General features: G+C 30.4%; 1 protein-coding gene across 1 annotated transcript in view; it reads right to left on the bottom strand.

Moving 5' to 3' along the window:
- The window catches only part of ab (BTB/POZ-zinc finger protein abrupt), a 243,373-nt gene that overhangs the window by 125,392 nt on the left and 91,187 nt on the right, over nt 1-26,794 (bottom strand). Inside the window, exon 3 of the mRNA XM_075296084.1 lies at nt 7,623-7,828. The gene's annotated coding sequence lies outside the window, so the exon portion shown is untranslated. The remainder of the gene's footprint in view (nt 1-7,622; nt 7,829-26,794) is intronic.

Raw genomic sequence — 26,794 nt, 5'->3', positions numbered from 1 at the left:
TTAGCCTAGAAGGAAAATAGAAATGGTATAGAAAAGTGTTCTGCCCATAGCATTTTGGGATGTGGGAAATTGAATTTAGTGGCTGCCGGTGGCCGGTAGTCCTGGTTCAAAATATGTAGATATGCGGAAAAAAAGTCACCACAAAATTTGGAAGATAAATCACGTCTTATTAGAAACATAATGATATTTATTTTATTTGTAATAAAAAAAAACAAGAATTTTCAATAACACATTTTAAAAAAGAGTTTGTTTTTTTTAATATTTTTTTTGGTCAATTGTTTTTATGATTATTTGGTAAATGATTAGTTAGAAAATGTATTATTGTATTAATCACGAAATTGTAATAAAATTTTAATAATAGTTAATAGTCTTATTTTTGGGAAATAATAATAATAATTTTTATAATATTTGTATCTCACGAATTTAAAACAAAAAACACATACACATTTTTAAAATGTGTTCTGGACATTTTTTGTTCTAATGAAAAAGGATATAGTAGTGGTGCATTTATATTAATAAAAAATAAATTATTTTATTTATAAAATTTATTTAAAAGAGTTTGTTTTTTTATACCCTGCTCCACACTGTGGAACAGGGTATTATAAGTTAGTGCATATGTTTGCAACACCCAGAAGGAGACGAGATAGACACATGGTGTCTTTGGCAAAAATGCTCAGGGTGGGCTCTTGAGTCGATATAGCGATGTCCGTGAACACATTTTTGTAATCAAAGTCTAGGTCGCAGTTTAAGTCCAATCGACTTCAAATTTTGCACAAGTATGTGTTTTGGCTCAGAATAGATCCCTATTGATTTTGGAAAAAATCGGTTCAGATTTAGATATAGCTCCCATATATATATATATTTCGCCCGATATGGACTTATATGGCTCCAGAAGCCAGAGTTTTACCCAAATTTGCTTAAAATTGCGTGCCAAATTTGGTTGAAATCGGTTCAGATTTAGATATAGCTCCCATATATAGCTTTCGCCCGATTTACACTCATATGACCACAGAGGCCAATTTTTTGCTCCGATTTAGTTGAAATTTTGCACAGGGAGTAGAATTAGCATTGTAGCTATGCGTGTCAAATTTGGTTGAAATCGCTTCAGATTTAGATATATCTCCCATATATAGCTTTCGCCCGATTTACACTCATATGACCACAGAGGCTAATTTTTTGGTCCTATTTAGTTGAAATTTTGCACAGGGAGTAGAATTAGCATTGTAGCTATGCATGCCAAATTTGGTTGAAATCGGTTCAGATTTAGATATATCTCCCATATATAGCTTTCGCCCGATTTACACTCATATGACCACAGAGGCCAATTTTTACCTCCGATTTAGTTAAAATTTTGCACAGGGAGTTAGAATTAGCATTGTAGCTATGCTATGTGCCAAATTTGGTTGAAATCGATTCAGATTTAGACATAGCTCCCATATATATGTTTTTCTGATTTCGACTAAAATGGTCAAAATACCAACATTTTCCTTGTAAAATCGCCAGGGCTTTGTCGAAAAGTTATAAAAATGACTCTAATTTTCCTAAACTTCTAATACATATATATCGAGCGATAAATCATAAAAAATCTTTTTCGAAGTTTCCTTAAAATTGCTTCAGATTTAAACGTTTCCCATTTTTTTTTACTAACATTGTGTTCCACCCTAGTGCATTAGCCGACATAAATTTTGAGTCTATAGATTTTGTAGAAGTCTATCAAATTCTGTCCAGATCGAGTGATATTTAAATGTATGTATTTGGGACAAACCTTTATATATAGCCCCCAACACATTTGACGGATGTGATATCGTATCGAAAATTTAGATCTACAAAGTGGTGCAGGGTATAATATAGTCGGCCCCGCCCGACTTTCCTTATTTGTTTAAATATATTTTTTGGTCAATTGTTCTAAGGGTTTGCTATGGGAAATGATTAGTTAGAAAATGTATTATTGTGTTAATTAGTCAGGCCGGAAGTCCTGGTTCAAAATATGTAGATATGCGGAAAAAAAGACACCACAAAATTTGGAAGATAAATCCTGTCTTATTAGAAACATAATGATATTTATTTTATTTTTAATAAAAAAAGAAGAATTTTCAATAAGTCATTTTAAAAAAGAGTTTGTTTTTTTAAATAATTTTTTTGGTCAATTGTTTTTATGATTACTTGGGAAATGATTGGTTAGAAAATGTATTATAGTGTTAATTAATCACAAAATTGTAATAAAATTATAATAATAGTTAATAGTCTTATTTTCGTGAAATAATAATAATTTTTATAATATTTGTATCTCACAAAAAACACATACACATTTTTAAAATGTGTTCTGGACTTTTTTTGTTCTAATGAAAAAGGGTATATTAGTGGTGCATTTATATTAATAAAAAATAAATTATTTTATTTATAAAATTTATTTAAAAGAGTTTGTTTTTTTAAATATATCTTTTGGTCAATTGTTTTAAGGGTTTGCTATGGGAAATGATTAGTCAGAAAATGGATTATTGTGTTAATTAATCATGCCGGTGGCCGGAAGTCCTTGTTCAAAATTTGTAGATATGAGAAAAAAAAACGTTAATAAATTTAAAGATACATTCTTTCTTAATAAAAAAACAAGAATTTTCAATAACTCATTTTAAAAAAGAGTTTGTTATTTTAAATATTTTTTTTAAAATTTTTTTTTTATGATTAGTTGGTAAATGTATTATAGTATTAATTAATCACGAAATTGTAATAAAATTATAATAATAGTTAATAGTCTTATTTTTGGGAAATAATGATAATAATAATTTTTATAATATTTGTATCTCACGAATTAAAAAAAAACACATACACATTTTTAAAATGTGTTCTGGACTTTTTTTGTTCTATTGAGAAAGGATTTATTTGTAGTGAAGTTTTACTTATAAAAATAAATTATTTTATTTATAAAATAATTTAAACATTTTATTAATAATATTTTAAATATTCTATTAGTAATTATTTATTGTATTTATCATTTGTAATATTTTATTAATATAATATATTTTTTTTGATAAATAAAAATTCACCACAAAAAAAAAAACAAACAAAACCTTCACCTCAAAATTGTCAAGTTAATTGTTTTTTAATAGAACAAAAAAAAATCAGTAACGCATTTTAAAAATTTGTATGTATTTTTTTTAAATATTCCTGATAAATAAATATTATAAAAACTATTATTTTTTTGCTTTATTACAGATTCTTCATTAATTCACTCTAGAATAAATTTTCTAACGAACCATTTCACTATGGGAAAGCCTGTGTTTTTAATATTTATTTTATTAAAAAATGAAATAAAAATTCACCTTAAAAGTTTTAAGTAATTTTTTTAATAGAACAAAACATTTTAAAAGTGTATATGTATATTTTTTTTAATATTCGTGATAAATAAATAATAGTAAAAATATTATTTTATTATAGATTCTTGAATAATTAACTCCAGAATAAATTTTCGAACTAACCATTTTCCCATTGGGAAAATAAAGTTTATGGGAAAACTATTTTGCAGGAATATTCTCATATTCCTTCCCCACCATCCTTCATCCCATCGATCAATTTCAACTCTTTAGCATGGCCTCTTGATTATTGATTATTAGTGTTTATTATTGAATATTGATCAAGTAGTTGGAATTGCTAATTGATATTTGAATTGAATTTCGTTCTTAGTAGAAATTGTTTCTTTCTGGCATCGATATGCATAAGGCATTTGTGCTTATAGTTTTTTTTTGTTCAGCCTCCAATGAATGACAGATGCTGATAATCAACCTAGGCAAACTCATCACTGAGCTAGTTGTTGAAGCTTAGCTGACATGCCATGATTTGCCCAGCAAATGTCTTAAAGTAGGCAAATGTAAACGAAAACAAAAAAAAAATACTAATAAAAATTAAAACCGGAAAAATTAATAAATGTTCAATTGTCTATTAAGGCAACAATAAAATAGCATAATCATTTATTATGCACGGGCAAAAAAAAAACAACAAACAACGAAAAAATAAGGTTTTCTCGAGATGCAAAAAGCAGACACTTTACTAGGCATTCGTCTAATGAAGTATGGACATTTAAAAAAAAATAAGCCCAACATTATAACAATTTGTAATGCCTCGGGAAGAAATTTAATTGAAGGACGTCAACCAACTATGATGATGAGTCGAACGAAAAATGCAGTGATGCGATGGCTTGTGGGTGGGCATTCTAGAAGAGATAACATTCAGATATCTATCTGATGATTGTGGGGGTAATTAAAATAATTTTGTTTAAAAACAAACACATGATCATCGCATATATATGTACTTGAGGGCAGTAATTAGCTTTTTCCCCAAGAAACAACAAAACGAAAAACTAAATGAACTCTTAGCTTCTACTTGGCATCTTGTATGGTTTTGCCTATAAATATGTCATAATTTTTATTTTGGAGCTCACTTGCGAGGTAAACATGAATGTGGGTACTTTATGTTCATGTTATTGTCTGTTTGCCATCGTACTTAGTGTGGCTGCTGATGCTGCTGCTGCCCATACCAAAATTGAATTGATTTGCTTTTGACCCCATATCGTGATTTTCCCATTAAAATCTCTGTTTTGAAGTAACAACAATAATCTTGTTGCTTCTATTACTGTTGCTGCTGTTGATCACGCTCGCATCCCTTGTCGTTGGAATCGCTTCAATAGCATTGAACCATTAAGAATAGATGGTGAAGGCAGCAAACAGAAAAAAAGTCTAAATTTGTTCACAACATTTGTTCCCTAATAAAATTTATAGTTATGACTTTTTCTAGGTTCATAAAAAAAGGCAGCGCACAGAAGGTCTCAGCCGATACAGAAGCAGCAACAGTAATCCAAAATGTAAGTGAGACCAACCAGCATGGCCCACTAAGTGTTATGGTTATGGTAGCAATAGTAGTGCTATAGCTCGTATCACAGAACATTTATGGTGATATTGTCATAAGAGACACTGGTTTGCAAAATTTCACAACAAAATTAGGATTTCGAAAATTCTATGGTAACGAAGGAGATATCTGTAATTGGACTTTCTCTAAGTTCAAAAGAATTTCTAATAAAATTCAATTAAAGGATTTTTGATGAAACAATTTTGATTTAATAAGGAAAAAGACACAAACATTTTTTTCGGTTTTTTAATTCAATAAAAAAAAATATTCAATTAAAAGAATAATTGAATCAATTAACTTTTTAAATAAAACAAAAAAAAGAACAATCACAGAAATCTGATTACAATAGTTGTTCCCGTTATGGCCACTAGCCCACAATATTATTGTTTATTTTTTATAGTAAAATTGAATAAAGAGTATCTAAACTTAATAGTTTAGACTTCAAATTTATTAATGAGTTATAAGAGTTTTATATTTTGTACTTTACTGAATCCAATTCAATAACATTAAAATGTTTATTTCTACTGTGAATGATCAAAATCTTGGATAGTACATGGTACAATAATGATCACTCACATAGTTGAGCATAGATAAATAATCCCAATAAATTAACTCTCACTCTCTTTGATTTCTCACCAATTTGCCCATAACTGAGCGGATCTATCATTAAAATGCTCTTTCCCCTCAGAATAGCGGTTAGTAGCACCTTCCCAGCATTTTCTTGATTTGATTTATCAATGATTTACAATAGTTTTATAGTTTGCACTATATTGAGTTCAATAATTATCATGAATTCAATAGCTGTAAAATGTTATTATCTACAGTGAAGGGTCAAACTATTTATAAGATATTTCTTAGATGGAAACATAATCACTCACATAAATAATCCCTTAACTCTCACCTACTTTCACTCTCTTTCATTTCTCACCCATATGTCCATATTTGATACTCGCTTCTATCATCAAAGTGGTCTTCTCCCTAAAGACATCGGTTAATAGTACTTTCTAATCATGCTTTCGTCATGTTTATCTCCCATCAACTTGACAAAGAGAGTAATTGAATGTCGTTATAGTGAGTATGATCTCAAGACATTGGTTAATAGCCCTTTCTGAGCACATTGATGACCAAGAGTGTAATTGAATTTTAGAATTATTTTTGTCACCCTGTAGTATAGTGTTATAGTTGTTACTGTTGGTGATGATGCTGGTGACGGTGATGGTTATTTTTTTTTTCTCTTGCTACCAATATCATGGAGAGACGCTAGTTGTTCTCGACATGATATGGCGATTGCTGTTGTTGTTTTATATTTCCCATTTTGGAAGCGCCATCAAAAGGCGGCACAACAGCATCATCCAGCAATAGATTTAAATTGTGATTTCTTCTTTGGTCGGCACAGCAAACGACCCACCAACAAAAAAACATAACAACCGAAACGAAAATACATCGTCCAGAATATGAAGAATTGAATTGAAACTCAAGTACACGCATGCTGCAAACAATTGAATTAAAGTTCTTTATAAATGAATTTTATACGAAAATTTTGTATGTTATATATTTTGCTTGCTTATTTTCTTTTTTTTTTTTTTGGGATTCACTCGAACAAAAATGGGATGCTGTGTACCCCTTTTGATGTGAGACTGGGCGCACATGAATTTTGTTTTTAAGTGGGGTCCATTCACATACACCACCAGTAGCAACAATTATTATCTCTTTTTATTGAATTTTGTTATTTATTATTGTTATTGTTGTTCTTCTTGGTGTAGTGGCTATATGTGTGTGTGTTTGTGATTTTTGCAAAGTTAATCAAATGTCTGCATATAAGGTTTTCGTATATGTGTAGACCCAATGTGGGGGCTTTTATAGATCGCTCATGTAGTACATCATCATACTTGGTTGAGTTATTCATCGTGTTTTTGTTGTTTGGTCTCTCCGAGTCAGAGTTAATTGATTTTTTCGGCCCATATTTAATTGTATATTCTGGCGGTTAACGCTATGATTTTTTTTTATCATGCAGCGCAGCTTGTTTGTGATTTTTTGATTAAAGTCTATTGAAGTTCAAAGGAAATATTTAAGATAGTATCTCAGTCATATGGAAATTATTGCAATTGAAATTTTAATTTTTTTTTGTGTGGACAAGATTTGAAATAGATGAGATTTTTTGTTATTGTTCATGAAAATCCCATGAAATGCATTATATACATGTCCCAATATTTAAATCTGCATTGAAATTATTACAAACTTCAGTATAAAGGCCATAAACACCTAATTTGATTTATAAACCATGTCTTATTGCCCTATGATATAATAGTCACCTATTGTAAATAAATCACTATGCTCTCTTTGATATTGCAACTCAACTAAGATGTCAACATAGCCATATTTCTCAAAATGCCTATAAGGGGGATAAGAGAAACTAGAGCTTATAATTAGAAAGATAGAGAGAGAGAGAGGAATATATTGTTTATGCCGCATTGCTGACAACCCACACTTGTAGTGTAATTCGTATTTCCCAGATTTGTTGACAAGAAAACTCCCACATTTATATGGAGTTGATGACTGAATTTATTATTATTTTTTTTTTTTTTGGAGGCCAAGAAAATTAAACAACAATTGTTGTTTGCACCATCCAAAATAGTTGGAAGGGCTATATATAATATACGTCTCTATCTCGATAGCTATATATGAGAATAATAATTTTAATTATCAAAACTAAAAGTACTTACTTGCCAAGAAAAAATTATAATTTTTTTTGTATATAAATTTTAGTTTGTATACTATTGCTGCCTGCTGCCTGATGTTGTTGATGTTAGTTTGTGTGTTTGTGGTTGTTGTCAATAACTTCTGTTTTGGTCTTTCTGGAACGTTATAATAAAAAAAGCCCAAAAACAGAAACTTTTCTTAGACGAAAGCCAAAAACATTAACATAAATCTGTAAATATAAGAGAGAGAGAGAGAGAGAGATATGAGAAACAAAAAGAAGAAAGTTAGATGATTTGATTTTTGTTATGGTTTCAACTCCGAGTTTGTTGTAAAGATTAATTGTATTTGATAGTGTTTATATAAATAATTTTAAATTAAAATATTTGTTCATAATTGGGAAGAAATTAATTTTATTTTTTTTTAGATTATATTTTTTAAAAGGCTTGCTATTTAAACAATTAAATGCAACCTAAAGAATACTAAACTGAATAAACCAAATAATTTTAATTAAATTCACTGTCAATATCACCGGTTAGATTATCAAATCATTTCATAATATGTCATGAAATTATATACAGGGTGGCTGGTATGTATTGCAATCAATTTGAAGTTACCATTATGTATAAACTACTAGCCTAACAGCAGACAGATATATACCAGTGGCAGTTTATATTATTATTTACTTTCAACTTTCAAAAGCATTTTAATCTTTTGCATTCAGAAATAAAATTATTCGCGATGATATTAAAGCGACCAAAAAAATTGGACGAACAAAATACGATAACAACATCACACTCAGAGAAGGAATATGATCACCTCAAACATGTTTCAACAGAAAAATGTTACTTTTGGGATGGTGGTTATGTAACATATATATCGCAACTATGTTATTTTCTCGGAAATTGTGTATCTGATTTCGAGAACCATTTTATGTTTGACGTGCAAAACAACATATTGACAAAGAGATTTTGTAATAAAGGCATTGAAGTTCACCGATGCACACACACACAAATTGTAGACTAGTAAAAAAACAAGGAGTTTCTTTGCTTGCATGAAAATGGCCAGATGCTGAAAATGTACTCTTTCAATTGGCCACCAGAACTCAAGCGCCTCAATGGTAATGGATGGTGGGGTCAAAATAAATGCCGAATATTATCAAGAAAATGTTTAAGGACCGTATTGAAGTCCTGGGCAGATAGACATTTCGGCCGCAGACCATGGAAATTCCAAAAGAACTCAGCATCCTCGCAGATTGAATGGCTTAAAAGTTCCCAGCAAAAAAAATTGAAGTTCTTCCAAAGCCACAAGTTTAAAAGCACTTCCTGAAGATGCACTCCCAACGATGTTCTTTATTTTAACTACCCAGGAAGTTCTTTTAATTCAATTTTTTAAACCTTGGGTTTTTCATACTTTTAATGGGTAATTTTAACTTTTTTTGTTTCAAATTGGTTAAAAACAGAGTACGAATTCATAAAATGGTACAAATCATTTAAATTTTGTCGAAAAAATGAATTTTAGAAAATATTTGAGGTCAAACGTTCCACACAAGCGTAAGAATGCATTAAAATTCATAAAAAAAATTTTAAAAATTATTTATTTGTCAAAATATCCCAAAATTTCTTAATTCACATCCAAAATATTGAATTCGGATCACACCTAAAGAAGTGATGCAAATTCAGTGCAAAGACCGTTGAAATGGAGTACTTCCGTCCTATGACAAGCCCATGTTAAATTCATCGCTTCTGCGTCAATTTGTTACCACTTCCGGATCCAAAAAAGGACATTTTCATTACTTTTTTGGCGACGCTTTTTTTGCTGGGTTAGAGAAGCATTGACACACTCAGAAATGTTAGATGCATTTTTCCAACGCTGAAAATATTTTGTGGTGTTCTATTGAAACTGGTGTTGAACCCAAGGCCTTATGTACACAAGTTGGGCTTGCTAACCATTGCGCAATGGTGGCTCCTTTAACAAGTTGGTCCCTCACTTAATTTGTACCGCATAATGGCAAAAAAATAAAATCTTAACCCGATGGACTTTTACATCTGGGGCATTTTGGAGAGTAAGTATGACACTTAAAAAATACCTAAGTTTCAATCACCTCAAGACGGTCCTTTACCGGGAATAGGCCAAAATACCGCAGAGCCACTTTTGTACAGAGTGTGATTTTGAGTTTTGAGCAATAACATTAAAAAAATTTTTTAAATATATAGCGCTTTACATTGCTAAGTTACATATTAGCCACCCTGTAGTTAGGAATTTTTTAAAACTAGTATCTTTTACGAAAACCATTTCTATCTTGACCTTCGTATGGTACTAAGAACTTTTTAAAAATTTTATTTTTTCTCTAATATATAAAATTTTTCTAAATAAGAATAAAAAAATAACTACGTCTGAATTTATTGAAAAATATTTACTAATTTTTATCTTATCAACCTTTGTAACATAGTTTAATAAAGTTTTTCTAAAATTATAGTCTGTTTCCGTATGTCGAACGAGCTCTATCGATCGACTGAAATGCATAGAAACAGCTGATTTCTGATTCGTTCGACATACAGGCTGTTAATCTACATTTCCTTCTGGTGGATTCTCTTTTTTTGGTGAGTGTAGGCTAATCAGTGAACTGTGATACCACAGCAGGGATGGAAAATACAATTTTTAAGAAAGTACAAAAAAGGTATTTTTTGAGCGGAAAGGTACTTTTTACTAAATTTCAACAAAAATTTCACTGGAAGATTATTGTCAAGAGACTGAATTTTAAAGAAAATACAATTTTGACAAAATTTTCTATAAAAATAAAATTTTTCAAAAATTCTATATAGAAATAAAATTTTGACAACATTTTCTACCGAAATAAAAAATCGATAATATAGAATCACATTCTTTTTTCGACTAAAACATTCTTGAAGTTCAATAAAATCCGGTTTTTGACTATGTCTTTTACAAAATCGAGATTTTCTTCCCACATGAACATGTTTGTTTTGCTATATTTGTAAACGACTATTAGCAAATAAGGTTGATAAAGACTTTCTCAAAATATTAAAATATTTTGTCAAAGCTATTGTACCATAAATCTGATATCGACTCAAAAATGTCTACACAAAAGGTACTAAATCATTCGCGGGGGTACTACGGTACTGACCGGGGTGAAAAAGTATTGAAAAAAGTACTATAGTACTGCATTTTCCATCCCTGTACCACAGTGATGATATTCTCTCTTTTCAATGTGAGAGAAAATAATTCGGTATAGGTTTATGCGTTTTAGCGCCATCTATATATGGAAAAACAAGTAACAAAAGAATAACCAAATTTTAAACAAAAATACACTGAAACAATAAAATCCAATGGGTTTAAAATTATTTGCCACAAAGATTTTGGGTCATAGTAACTATTTCGAAATATTATATTTTTATAAAAAAATATTTTAATTATATTATAAATTAATGAAATATAAAACTAAGAAAAACTAACAAAATCAATTTTATTGACCATAGATCTACTAGAGACACTACTAATAATAATTGCTCAAATGTAAACATCAAATGCTTAAATTTTTATTCAATTTTAATTCCTAATTATCTGTGGGTTGTCTTGTAGATAAAGTTAATTAAAATATTTGTATAATTTTGTTTAAAAAATTATAGACAAATTTCTTTTGGTTGGCTACTTTTTTTCTCCTCATTTTGGCTAAGGGCATTGTAAAACCAAAGCCAACTAACTACGATTAGAATCGTTGGTGGTGATTGGTTGGCTTGCTGGCTAGTTGATGACGTTAAGACCATAATTTCTTAATAATAAACCAGAAGCAAATGAACTTTCTCATAGAGGTCAATGAATTTTGTTGATATATTCTTCGTATTGGTCTTGTTTCTATATTCTTCTAGCTTCTCTCAATATTTTGTGTTTTTGTAATTTTTGGCAATTTTGCTGATTTTTTTTTTTGCGCGAGCATAAGACAACAGCAAACGGTTAACTAAATAGACAAAAATCCAAGAACAATGGTTGTAGATTAGATGGCCACCATAACTATCACCAAAGCAAATGTGATGATTTCCAAAAAAAAAGACTAGTTTTTTAACAAAACACGCGCATAGATCAATACCAAAAAAAATTAGAAACTATTTAAGCCATACCAAAAAACAAAAAAACGACAAAACACAATATTGGCGATAAGAAAACATGGTAACATACACCATGTGTCAATTATGTTAACTAATACGTGAAGCTGTAGTTAACAAAAAAAAAAAAAAAATCGCACAGAAAACACCCATATTCAAAATTCCTTAAGATTTTTATTTTTCTTTTGACCGAATATCAAATGAGGAGAAATATCAAATATGGAGTGTCTTGCTAAGGGAATTTTGTCTATGTTAAGAAGAAAAAAACAAACACATACTACAATGTGATTTCTACATCCCCATTTTATTGGTTTAGAATAAATTAATTACGTATGACAGTTAGATTTGATTAGAAAAAGAAAGAAAGATATTTTAATTACCTCTTTTACCAAGGGAATGGTTAAATTCTTTTATAAACAAAAAATACAATTAAGTTGTAGAAGACAAATAAAAAAACGCAAAATGAGGACAAAAATCTTAGTTTAAGCAGACGCTGACGACACCATTATATTAAAATGTGATTTGTTTCGAAAATTCCAAATACAATCTAAATAAGTAACGATAGTGGTAGTTAGAGCCAATCATTTAAACTGGTTATGTTGAAACTTTTAAATTAAAAAAAAAAAAAAAAAAAACACCCGAGGCCAAAAACAAAGCCCAGAGATCATGGTATTTACATTTTATTTTGAGATCATCATTTAAGTAATTATAGAAGACATCCATTGTGTTTGCTTTAAGGCTAAATGTAAAAAAAAACTCTGACTCAAAAGATAAATTTACGAAAATTATTATGATCTTTTACAGCGTTTTTAAAATTACTGTAATGATTGATTTTTTGGTTTATTCTTCAATAATACAGGTGGTAATTAAAAAAAATCGTATTCAATTAAATGTAAATTATTTGGACAGGTAAAATCTTTAATTGGGAAATTTTTAATATGATTAGCATATTCTTGTGTGCATAATCATGGTTCCGTATTGCAATATGTAAAGAGAAAACACTTTAATATTCTTTAAGGAAAAAATACATAAATACGGTCAACCTTCTCAAATTTGGACTTATCTCAAAAGCGGGCATTATATTAACGAAATTTGTCATTAAAATTGAGGCAATGAAACATTTTCATAGATATAATGTAATTTTAATGAAATTTTCTTCTGTGGACAACTCATAAAATTTTATAAGTGAATAATTTTCGTGAGATATTCGCATTATATTAACGAAAAGTTACATTATATCTATGAAAGAGTTTCATTGGCTCAATTTTAATGACAAATTTCATTAATATTACGAAACATTTTATACCAGTTCCCGGTTATCAGATAAGTCCAAATTTGAGAAAGTTGAATATGAATAACTTCCTACACAAATAGAAAATGTTTCGTTATATTAACGAAATGTGTCATTAAAAGTGAGCCAATGAAACAAATTCGTTAATACAACGAAATTTTTCGTTAGTATAACGAATTTTCTGTTAATCAACGTAACGTTTCCTACTATTAACAAAGATTTGCATTGTATTAATGAAAACGTTTCGTTATATCAATGAAAAATTTTCGTTGGCTCAATTTCAATGAAATTTTCCTTGTGTGCAAATCTAAAATGTAGTGGGGGTGTAATAACTTGGGTCAATTAGGAGTATTAATTTGACAAATTTGTTTTATTATTTCATGTGTCACCAAATCCATATTTTTTGAGACCTTTTTTCCTGTTGTGAGCTCTTTCTCCTTCTCTAAAGTCACTTTCAAGCTAGCATGACTACCGCCTGAAAGTAGGTTAGGTTAGGTTATGTGGCAGCCCAGGCTCACTTAGACTATTCAGACCACTGTGATACCACAGTGGTGAACTTCTCTCTTATCACTGAATGCTGCCCGATTCCATGTTAAGCTCAATGACAAGGGACCTTTCTTTTTATAGCCGAGTCCGAACGGCGTTCCACATTCCAGTGAAACCACTTTGAGAAGCTTTGAAACCCTCAGAAATGTCAATGGATAATCCACCACTGAAAAACTTTTTGGTGTTCGGTCGTAGCAGGAATCGAACCCACGACCTTGTGTATGCAAGGCGGGCATGCTAACCATTGCACCACGGTGGCTCCCTGAAAGTATGCAAATATCTCAATAAAATTTTTTTATAGTGTTTTTGTTTTAATTTGAAATCAAATCAATTCACAATTCGACCTAAAAAATGACAGGTTCTAGACCCCGATACTCGTAGACTCAGAACCATATAATGAATCAATATAGAAGTGGCTGTCCGTCCGTCCGTCAGCTGTGTACTTATTTGCTATTCCTTAGATACCCCAAACCAGCATGTGATCGGAATAAAAAAAAATTTAGTCAATTTGCGACCTAGGAATAGATTATACCACAATAATGAAAAATTTACAGAGTAATTTATTTCTGGAAGGAATTTAAAATAAATCAATTTAAATTTAGATATAGCCATAGATGTATAATATATAGCTGTAGTATTCACCGATCATATTCCAATTTAGAATAAATCTTACACTTCCCAATTCTTATCCATATAAAGAAAAATCCCTTCATTGCATCTTGAATTGCATGAAGCTTGTCCGTCCGTCAGATAGATTGATAATTTTGTATATTGGTAATGCATATGTTGCATGGAATTGAGAATGTCTATAATTTTCTAAGGTTTTCACAAAGAAAACCGTGAAATAAATTGCATCCCTCTATACTTTTTGGGGATATGTTTACCCTAAAATAATTGTTTGTTTATTTTGGTTAAGTAACTATGGCAGCAAATTAATGACAAAATTATTGAACTTGTTGAGAGATAATACAAACACTTGCAGTTATAATATTTTTTTTTTGAAATGTTCTAGAAAGGCAAAAAACAATAAATATGGCCTTCATGACTTTTGTAAATGCTGTAGTTATAAAATTTTATGTATTTTATGTCCAGACCGAAGGGTCGAAAGTGAGCGAGGATTGGTTAGTAACATTTTAGTATGAGATCTGCTGTTTTATTGACCCGATAAATGATAGCCAATATTAGGGAAGAGTCTCCATGTTTGTCTCCAACAAGCCCTATGTTTGTCTGTTACAAAGGATAAAGAAGTGGCAACAAAAGTGTCATTCGTAATAAAAAGTGCCAAGAAAAGTGTCATTGTGTAATAGTAAGCAAATTATGTTAAATTAAAAAAAAAAGAAATACTGATCCGAGCAACAAACCTGTTTGCTTATTTTTAAGTAATAATTCCCACTAAAATATTTGCATATTTTCAGGAGGTGGTATGAAGTTTTCATAGCATGGAAATTATAAATGAAAAATTGTTCATTAATTTATTATTACAATTGGAAACATGACTATTACTTGCGGGACGACCCATATCTATAAAATTCGAAATATGGCATTCGGTGGCACAAATATATCATAGCCTGCAAAAAGTGGAAAATTCGCCACTAAAGGCCGCTTATATTCGGTTTCCGAGTAGAAAATCACTTTATTTTCGCGGTTATATTTTTAAAACATTTAATTTCAGAACAAATGATATTATTCAAGTAATGGTTACAGTAATTGGAAATTGGAATAAAAGGTCACACAAATATTAAAACAACCCAGCAAAAAAATTTGGAAGTTCTTCCAAAGGCACAACTTTAAAAGCACTTCCAGAAGATGTTCTTTATGATGTTCTTTATTTTAACTACACAGGAAGTTCTTTTCATTCAATTTTTTATAACATGCATTTTTCATATTTTTAATGGGTAATTTTAACTCTTTTTGTTTCAAATTGCTTAAAAACTGTTTAAGAATTCATAAAATGGTACAAATTATTTAAATTTTGTCGAAAAAAATGTTAAATCCAATCTGAGAAAATTGTGAATTTTTTAAAATATTTGAGGCCAAACGTTTCAGACAAGCGTAAGAATCCATTAAAAATTATAAACAATTATAAAAATTATTTATTTGACAAAATATCACAGAATTTTTTAATTTACATCCAAAACATTGAATTCGAATCACATCTAAAGAAGTGACGCAAATTCAGTGCATCGGCTGTTGAAATGGAGGACTTCCGTCCTATGACAAGTCCATGTTAAATTCATCGCTTCTGCGTCAATTTTGCACTACTTCCGGATACAAAAAGAACATTTTCATTACGTTTTTGGCGACGCTTGTTTTGCTGGGAAGTGGCACACTTTGTCAAAAATATGAATTAAACAAACTTACGTATGTATATTAACTTTGTCTATAGAATTGTGAAAAATTTTTTTCTTGTCGTTTAGATATAAACTAATTGAACAATAACTTTGTCACCATTTCTCTCCTTAAAATTGTCATTTACTGGGGGTTTGTATTTTCTTTGCATACTTTTAGGCGGTTTACAAGTTCGTTTGGAAAAATAATGCATAAGAAAGTAAAGGCGCTGTAATTCGAAGCTCTCGTTTATTGGTGAAGGCATCAATCATATCCGTAAACTTAACGGGATTTGAGATCAAAATTTACAAAAACAAATACGAATTGAAAAATAAAATTGAAACATGTTAAAAATAAAGTAGCACAAAATTGTAAAAAGTAGAAAATTTTGTGGCACAATAAAATAAATGACACAAAAATATCACCGCTTGAAAAAAACAGTGGCAAATGTGCCACTTGAATTTGAAAACCGTAAAAATGGACTCCACCCGCCATAAGAATTTACAGAAGTTTTCCAAGAATTCCCCTCGTTTACAATTATTTCAATTTAATATATTTTTTTCACAAAATACACTGAAAGAAAGAACGAACCTCTCTACGGAAACATAATTTAAGACAAACAATTTTTTAATCCAAAAATATTATATTTTGGAAAGACTGTATGAGATGGACAAAAATCTTTTTCTTTGTGTTGTCTTGTATCCTAATGGTGAGATTTGTATATCATTTAGATCTGATAAATTTATTTAATATTTTGTTGAATATTTTTATAGTTTTATTACTGGAATAGGTCTATAGCACAAAAATTATTAAATACAAAAATATTAACTTTAAAATTAATTTTTCTTATTGTATTTTTTTAATATTTTTTCGCTCATATATCTATAAAATTCTCACTTCATTAATCTGTATGGAATTTATTAAAAACAGCAACTGTTCACATAAAGTCTTCATATATTTTTTTTGACACTAAACATTGTCAATCAATCCTCCAGAAATACTTAATATGTAACGTACTATTAAATTAAAAAAAAACATATATATGTATCACTACACTTGCCTCTCCACTTCAAATAATTAGTAATCCCAATAGGTAAGTTCGATAGCTAAAAAACAAAGCCCGCTCTTTAGATTATTGATGTAAGAAATTTCCAATAAGTTTTCTGAAATAATTGCACTATGGAGTTTTAATATTTTTTGTAATCTCTCTATGGTTATTGTTGTTTTTTTTTTATAATTTTTCACAATTTTTGATTTTTTTTATTTTGTTTTATAAAAATCACCAAAATATTTGTTTTTTTTTTTCAGTTTGCCAATTTTTTTCTTTTTTTAATTTCATATTATGGTCCACATGGTATGGTATTCAACTCAGCTGGAGTTATTATGTTCAGATTTTTAAATTCAGAATTTTACGCTCACACACACCGAACAAGTAAAATACGCGCGAGCAATAAACGACCGTAAACTTGCTGCTTGTTGCAGCAGCTAAAGACGAATTAGAACTAAACGGACTCCGCATCATTGAGGGGCGAAACATAGAGCAAGTGCTGCGGCAGAGACACAGAGACCGCTTCAAGTCAGCAGGTAATGGCAGAGGCAGCAGCAGCAGTAGCAGTCTCAGCAGCGCCATAGGCTAACACAGAGCCAGTGTAAACAGTTCTTCAATGGTGAGAAGAGATGGTGACTTCTTCGTTTATTATTTAGGGGTATGTTGTACTGCATACTGTGGTTGCAACAGTGTTTCACTAATATCACTAACACACACGCACATATGTACTTGTGCTCTCACTCTTGGAGAGAGGTGAGGTTTTCCCAAAACAAAAATTTCCCCTTTCCCAAATAGAGTGGTGGCAAAAAATTTTTGATTTGTTTTTTGGGAAATATTTGAATTGAAAGACAAACACCAATGTTTGTGGATTTTTTTTTCTTCTAGAAAATAAAGTGGCAACTGGCATGGTTTACAAAACCAAGATTCAGAGCATTACAATTTTGCTGTAGTTTGTTGTTGTTGTTGTTGTTGTTGTTGGTGAACTCATTACCCATAAAAATACTCTTAGAAGGAAAATTGCGTAGACAATTTGAAGAGAATAGAAAAAGAAAGTCATAAAGCCATAAATCTCTTTTATTACTATCGGTTACTTGCTAAGGTTTACACATTTGCTTCCTTAAGCTATAGGTGATCGCATCTCACTGCCTCAATGGTGAAGGCGTTTTCTACTTTTTCTTATTGTCTTCAACATGCACCGAATTTCCATGTTTCCATGATTTCTTACATTTTAGTTACAGACATTTTAGTCTAGGTATTTTACCAAAAAACAAAAAAATCCAAATGGACATTCAACTTTTCTCACGTTTTAGCCCAAAAAGGCTGCAAATGACCATTGAATGCATGAAATGGAAATTTATTACAATTGTTTGAATGTGAAGCAGGAGGAAAACAAGGCAAATACCTTGAGAGATAGATAATAAAAATTCACTTTAACTACATGGCCTAGAATATGGAACTTCACACAAAAACAAAGAGGTAAGAGATTTTATGTTTTTTTTTGGATTATGTATTATATGTGAAAAAATTTGCCCTAGTTGGTATATGCGGGGAAAAATGTCATAAAATTTGAAGAAGAAAAAAATATGTTTTTATTTATGCTCAAACTAATCCAAAATGTGTCATAATTACTGTGGCAGGCGTAGTGGTCAACCACAAAGAAAATTGTCATATTTTTATGGCCGACGAAACATACAAAACTAATTGTTTTAGTTTTATGAACAAAAAGTAGATTAGAAATCTAAATTTAGGGACATAATCCTTTACTCGGAAGATTCTTCTATGTCACCCCTGTAAATGTTTCTAATTTCATATCTCTAGTCTTTAAATCTGTGAGAGAGCACAGCCTATAGAGTGAATGAGATGAAGGCCAAGGCATGGGCAAAAAAACAATCAAAGCAAATCATTACCGCCAAACAATCGGACATTAATTAATTAATTAAATAGAATTTTCAAAAAAATACATAAATTAATCCAATTAACAAAAATCATTTACAATTAAACCTTAGTTGAACTACTAAAGTTTTTTATTATAAATACGAAAGAAATGTGCCACTGCAAATTTGTTTTATGCTAAAATTTGGCCCACTTTGAAATGAATTTGAATGTGAAATGAATTTGTTTCCCACTATAAAGAAGTTTGTTTGGAAGAGAAGTATAGACTTTTTGTGATAAACGTTGACTCTTCAACAGTATGTGAAATCAATTTAATGAACTTTTTTTTGCAATTTTCAGGCTTTGCTGCATCTTCCCTCATATATTTCTGAATTTAACGTTGTTTTATTTTTCAGCGTTTTTTTTTTTTTTAATATAATTTAGATGAAATTATTCGATTTTATAAAATGTTCAATTGTTCGTCCTCTATGCTATGATTATCATTAGCGATTATCTCGTTAGACACCAATTCGATGTACCATTATATGAAATTTGTAATGCGAGTTAGAAGTTCAGTAGCAAATAGTTATATGTGCATTGTACATCATTTACATTTTTTCGATGAAGAGTGCACAGGCTCATTACAGTTTCGTAGTGAATAATAAATATGAATTGTGGGTGAGTTACATTTGTGTTCTTTTTGTGTATTCAGAAGGAATTTAGTGCAAATTTTTCATCTTTAGTGAAAAATACCTCGAGAAAGTGAACTTTCTTAGGAAGTATGCGGAAAAATTATCGGAGTGAACCTAGTTGGCAAAAAAAAAATTGGAGAAATTGCATCGACGACAAATCGACATCGCAATGCGATTAGCAATTTAAAAAAAAAATCCACAAACTATGGTTGTGCTAAACGAAGTGGGCGCATTCCAACCGTTGGCCAAAGGACAAAGCGACATATTCGCCAACTTGCTGCCAATGAAAATATGAGCTGCAGAGAAATAAAAGTAGAATTGGGTCTGAATGTGACTAGACAACGAATTCAGCAAATTATCAAGCACGATATAGGAGCAAAATACGAAAATAAAATTCCTAAACCGCGGTTAACACAACACCATAAAAATGTTCGTAATTCTTTTGCTGAAAAATACAAGTTTTGGGGCGAAGAGTTCGAAACGGTTATATTTAGCGGCGAAAATAAATTCAATTTGGATGGTCCTGATGGCGAGATTCTCGATACCCTCGTCAAACTTGCTATAAACGCATCCACGGGAGTGGATCTCTTATGGTATGGGCAGCTTTTAGAGCACGAGGAAAATCTAAAATATGTTTTGTCCCCACTAAAATGAACGCAGAGATATATGTCGATTTATTGGATAACAATTTAATAGATTTTGCAGATGAGTTATATGGTGAAGTTTGGACTTTCCAACAAGATAATGCTCCCATCCATGTTGCACGCCTCACAAAAAACTTTTTTTAAGTCTCGTGATATACCTTTACTGGACTGGCCAGCGCTCCAGATCCCGATCTAAATCCTATAGAAGATCCCTGGGGCATAAGGTATTTGCGAAGTCCAAGCATTATACACCACCCAAAGAACTGAAGTCTGCAATTACGGCAGAATGGGATAAAATCGCTTTGGCAACTCTGAAAGACTTGGTATGTTCTTTGCCTCACCGATTACAGCAAGTTCTAATAAACAAGGGCAATACTATATCGTTAATCAAACTATCTTAATTTTATTTTGACTTATAGCTAAATATAATTTTGCACATATAAATATTTTCTATGACTAAAAATTTAAATATGTATTTTCTGTCCAAGCAAACGTTAAGTAAAGATTTAGTTTATATATTTTAGTAACGTACAAAAGTGTAAATAAAATAAGAAAAACATGTTTTCAATAAAAGTTCTTTATAAGACTAGAACATAAATTTACACGTTGCATATATAATTTTTTACGGGGGTATATTCTGCATTATATACTACTATAGTAAATTTTTACCACGAATTTTGGCCTATTTAAGACATAAAGTCCGAAAAGAACGAAGTGGACTGCGATTTTAGAAAAAAAAAAATATTTCGAAAATAAAAATTTTATAACAATTGTTTGGTGTGAAACTTTTCGAAGAGATTCCAATAACTGTAACAAAAGAACAACGTATTTGTTACACGCTTTCGCTTTGAATAAAGTAGGAACTAGGAATTGTAATGAGAATAAAAAAGTCGACTTTTGGTCATTTTGATTTTTTCAAAATTTTAAATAGTCGACTGTTGCCCATTCAACTTTTGTCTCTATTGAGTTATTGAGAAGTCTCGTTGATGTCGAGACTGTCGACATTTATATGAATTTTCAGCATAAAAGCAGCTACATCGCATTCTCCTTTCAATTAAAATTCGACAGTTTGACTTTTATTATAGTTCAATTAGATTTTTTATAAATTTTTATAAAGTCGATATTTGACGTAGATACATTAGACCATTTGGTGAATTTTCAGCATAAAATGCATCTGGTCAAAACAGACAATGAAAAAAATATTTACCTAATATGAAAGATTATTCGACAGAAAGAACTACATCGTGCGAAAATTGAACTAAATTATAATCCACGTTTTCAGATTTCCGCAATGCATTGTTAAAACAAGGAAAATGTAATGAACTCACACAATCTCTTTTTCTGATTCAATCATGAAATTAATTGATTCAATAAATTTTTTAATTGAAATGTCTTCAATCGCGAAAATGATGAGCATCAATCACAGTTTGATTGATTGAATTGATTGCAAGACTCAATTATTTTTTTAATTTTTTATATTATTTTCAAATACTTTCTTAACTGACTTAACCCCATTTTCAGGAAGCTCCGTTAGTGCTACGTTAGCTAACGAACCTTTAAACCGTACTATGGACATGTCTGTCTATATATTCCATATGCCAGTTAGGAACTTAACTGCTAAAAATGTTTCAGTTAAAGTTAACCGGAGAGAAGATATTTCGATTTTACTTTCTGCTAACTGGGAGTTAAATTCTAACGGAGATACATGAAAATGGCGGTTAGTGTTTTTAATTGATTGTTTGAAATAAATTAAAAAAAAAAAATCCATCACTTTTTTGTAGCTGACTTAGTAAAAAGTTAATTGTATAAATTAATTTTTTAAGTAAAAATTGAACAATGTTCAATCATTCACTCAATTAACTTAATGTTTCTGTCTTGATAAAAAAAGATAATTGTATCAATTAATTTATTAATTGGAAAAATTATCAACTTCAATTAGCTTTTAAATTGGAAATATTTTGGTGATATTTTTTTCTGTGCTGTTAGTCCTTTTAACTATCACTTACGAAATTACTCCCTGTCAAGAATGAAAAAACACATTGGCGCCACATTATGACCATTTTAACTATGCAGTACTACATTATTACTATTTTTGGAAATCGTACGAAATGTTTTTTCTGCCTTAATTCACATTGAACTTTTTTGTACGGTCATAGAATTTTGTACTCAAGCTAGTTCATAAAAAATAATAAAACTAAACTGAACACTAAAATTTTTTGGCAATAACTTGAATTCTAGAATAGGCATTTTCACATTGTTAGGGATAAACTTTTTTTTTTTTCAAATAATGAAATTTTAATTAAATGAGAGTTCATAATCTTTGCTTTAATTTTTTTTCATAACATTTAGAACACGAATCTTTGAAATCTGCATCCCTCCATTAAAGACGTGTAAAAAAGGCGAATTTTCCTTACATCGAAGGTAAACCTTTTCTATAAATAATTGAATTAACTGAGATATTGAATCTTTCGATCAGAGATAAAAAAGCTTTATTTATAAGCTAAAATTTATTTTCAGAATTTTAAATTTTTGATTTAAAGATTTTTTTTGAGAAAATATATTTTGCTTTCAAGTGTCTGTTTGGATTTTTAAACTGAAATTTATTTAACTGAAGATTTTAAAATTAAACTTTGTACGCAGTTCTCATAGTTAACAAAGTTTAATTTAAAAAAACCCGTTATTTAAAGCTAGTTAGCTTCCTGAAAAATATCTTTGGTTTGAAAAACCGCATCTTAAACTTGGAATCATCTTTAAGGGAAGGTCTAAATCTTTGTTTTCAGTATGCGATCCGTCACCAGAAATGAGAAGTTTTGCAATATGTTATTTAAATGTAAATTCCAAAAACAGAATTGCAGTATATTTTTAACTATGGGTTTAAAGGTGGAATTACATACAATGCGTTCAATGCGTACAATGCGTCCGATGATTGAAGAGTTGAAATTTCTCTTTCGAATAGTCTGCAGCAAACAGAAAAAATCATCCCTTCCATCAACGCACGGATTGACGAATGGTGCGTAATTCAACCTTAAAATCAAGATAGAATACAATTTAACAATATATACACAAATTTAAAAATTTCTTAGCATCGGTATTAGTCCTGTAATACATCCATCAGTGGCAATTTGCACCAATTTCTTAAAGGGAATTTAAGTTCTGTTAAATGAAACTAACAACTGGGTCACATCAGTTACCAAATTCAAGATAGTAGGAAATGGGGTTAATGCTATTTTCTGATTTTAGACTAGACCCTCCAACAATCTACGCATAAATCGCGTCACTCCGAAACTATGACAGGAAGTAGTATTCTAGTATCTGTTCATCGCCATGGCAAAGGTGTTCTCCAAAAATCCAGTTGATGTAATTAAGAAATGTTGCTTTTTGTCTACACAATATTCCAAATATCTATTTCATTTTCCAAATAGCTTTATTTCCATATAATATTCTTGCTAAGTTTATTCTAAAATATTGATTTTTTCTTAATGACTTTACTCCCATCTTAAATGGATGAATCAATTCAATGTCACCATGAAATTGCTCGATATGAATGAAAGACGCATTACAGCAAGCAAAGAACCTAATAAGTGTACCGAAATACTATACAAGAGGAAAAGCCAGAATAAGTGAAGAAGACCTTAAAATTAGTTTTGACATACGCATGTCGTGTCGTCATCATAATTATAATATTTTTTTTTTCTTTATGTTTCACAAAACCTAGGTAAACTGTCAATCATTATGAGTGAATGTCTGAGGTATGCCCCGTATTGTCTGCCTACTCGTTCTCTTGTCTGTCCGTCTGGATGGTTGGTTTGTCTATACGTGTCCATGTATGTCGGCACATGTTCCTCTAAATACCCTAATAATTATCCAATCAACACATTTTTCTTGATGTATTTCAATTTTTTTTTTGCCGTAGCAAAAGCCATGGTTTAACAAATGGAGGAGAAACAAAAATACATCGTTTGAAGGGAGATTTTTTAATACGATGTATTTTTTTCGGGATAAAAATAGAACAATATACCTTAACGTATGGCATTAGAAAAAGTACATAAGATAATTAAATAAATTGAGGGTATTGATTTCATGGCAGTTTCATTGTAGCCTGTCTTTAAAATGTCATAAATGTCATAAGCAAAAAAAAAAAACAGGAATATTACATATTAAATTGATTATATTTAATGACAACACTAAAAAAAGTGTTTGGTAGCTACACATGTTAATTATAGTAAAAATATTAACTTTAATAATAAGGATTATGAACAGTTTATTGTAGGACATGATATTTAAGAGCATTTGTTAGCATGCCCCTCTTGCCTTTATGCATGCGGAAGTGGTGCACAATTGGCAAAGAAGCGATGAATTGAACTTGGGCTTGGCATAGGACGGATGTCTACCATTTCAACAGCCGTTGAACTGAATTTGCATAAGTTCTTTGTGATATTTCACAAATAAATATTTTTTTATGATTTTTAATTCTGAAACGGTTCTCAAATATTTTCACATATTCACAATTTCTATGGAGTGTATTTAGCATTTTTCGACCAAATTTTAATAATTTGTACCATTTTATTAATTTTTACATTATTTTTAACATATTTAAGACAAAAAAGTTAAAATTACTCATTAAAAATGTGAAAGCAACCCAGCAAAAAATTGGAAGTTGTTCCACAAAACGTTTCTTTTTAGGAGCATTCCGGAATCCCCCATCAATTTCTTCCACTTTCGATGAAGTTCCTTTGGACCAGTCTTAGAATATACGCTATTTGGCGGTTTAAAGTCACCATTTAAAGTGGGAGAAATAAAATGTCGCAAAAAGAAAAGAAAATATAAATTAAAAAAAAAACAACAACAATACAGTAAAATAAAAATAAAATTAAAAATTTCACCCCCGTGGCGATTTAAACCTGTGCCAGTTGGCTTTTTAACTTTCATGGAAGGTCTTTTCAGAAGGTTTTGCAAATTATGAGAATTTAAAATTTTTTGTTGAGATTTAATGGAAAAAATATACACCGAAGAAACATAAAATAAAAACGATTTACAACGTAAAAAAAAAACAATCTTTTGATTAAAAGATTTGTCGCTGATGCGATTTGAACATGGGTTCCTTATTTTTTCGGTTATACTATATAAAAATTTCTCTAGAAGTATTTAGAACATTTTGCATTGGTATCATATTACGATCATATCATAAACATTTGAATTGACTTCTCCACGCAAAATAGTGGAAGACAAAACAAAAAGAGAAAAAGACAAAACTTTAAAAGCACTTCCAAAAATGTCCTCCCAAATATTTTCTTTGTTTTAACTACACAGGAAGATCGTTTAATTTGATTTTTTATTTTTGCTATTTTATATATTTTTTATGACTCTCTTTTTCATATTTTTAATGGGTAACTTAATAATAACTTTGTCATTCTGTTTGTAACACATCGAAATATTGCTCTCAGAACTCATAACGTATATATATTCTGGGTCGTGGTGAAATTCTGAGTCGATCTATGCATGTCCGTACGTCCGTCTGTTGAAATCACGCTAACTTCCGAACGAAACAAGTTATCGACTTGAAACTTGGCACAAGTAGTTGTTATTGATGTAGGCCGGATGGTATTGCAAATGGGCCATATCGGTCCACTTTTACGTATAGCCCCCATATAAACGGACACCCAAATTTGGCTTGCGAGGCCTCTAAGAGCAGCAAATTTCATCCGATCCGGCTGAAAATCTGTATGTACATGGTGTTGGTATATGGTCTCTACCAACCATGCCAGAATTGGTCCATATCGGTTCATAATTATATATAGCCCCCATATAAACCGATCCCCAGATTTGGCTTGCAGAGCCTCAAAGAGAAGCAAATTTCATCCGATCCGGCTGAAATTTGGAACATGGTATTAGTATATGATCGCTAACAACCATGCCAGAATTGGTCCATATCGGTCCATAATTATATATAGCCCTTATATAAACTGGTCAAGAACTGAATATATACGTATTTAATCGACCTTTCTTTTGTCTACTATATATCCAGCATGGACTAACTTACAATTTAGAAGATGATGTTAAGAAGTTTTAAGATGCCTTGCCATCGGCCGCAACCCAAGTAATTTAATTGTGGATGACCGTCTTCAGTAGAAGTTTCTACGCAATACATGGTGGAGGGTACATAAGATTCTACTTTTTTGGAAACTCATTTTTGTATAAAAAAAATTTGAATTAAAGAACTTCATGTGTAGTTAAAATAAAGAACATTTTTGGGAGGGCATTTTTGCGGGTTACATGTAATTTCCAAATTCCCCAAATCGATTTTTGATAATTTTGAAATTTGTTTACAAAAATGTTTTGATTGCAGCGTTGACTAAACTACAAGAGAAGCTTAACCAACAGAAGAGAAGTATATTTGTCAAATTTATTCGGGCAAAGCCCCATAGACTGCATCCTCTATTTGCAGCGAAACTATCAACCAATTATCAGAATAAATTCGGGCAATTCATTAATCCCAGAGTGAATGGTACTCGTACCTCCCAAAACAAAAAAGGGTTTCGAAAGTCGGCTTTGCCTAAATAAATTTTTGTACAAATATAACACTTTTCCTTTGCCAAAGTCAAATAATCGATTTGAGTGCAATTGGCTGGGTTTATTCTTCTTTCTTAATTTGTTCT

This window comes from Haematobia irritans, chromosome 2 (assembly GCF_050003625.1).
Source record: "Haematobia irritans isolate KBUSLIRL chromosome 2, ASM5000362v1, whole genome shotgun sequence".
NCBI lineage: Eukaryota > Metazoa > Arthropoda > Insecta > Diptera > Muscidae > Haematobia > Haematobia irritans.
The sequence above is the reverse complement of the archived record's forward strand: the minus strand, read 5'-3'. Positions and strand labels throughout refer to the sequence as shown.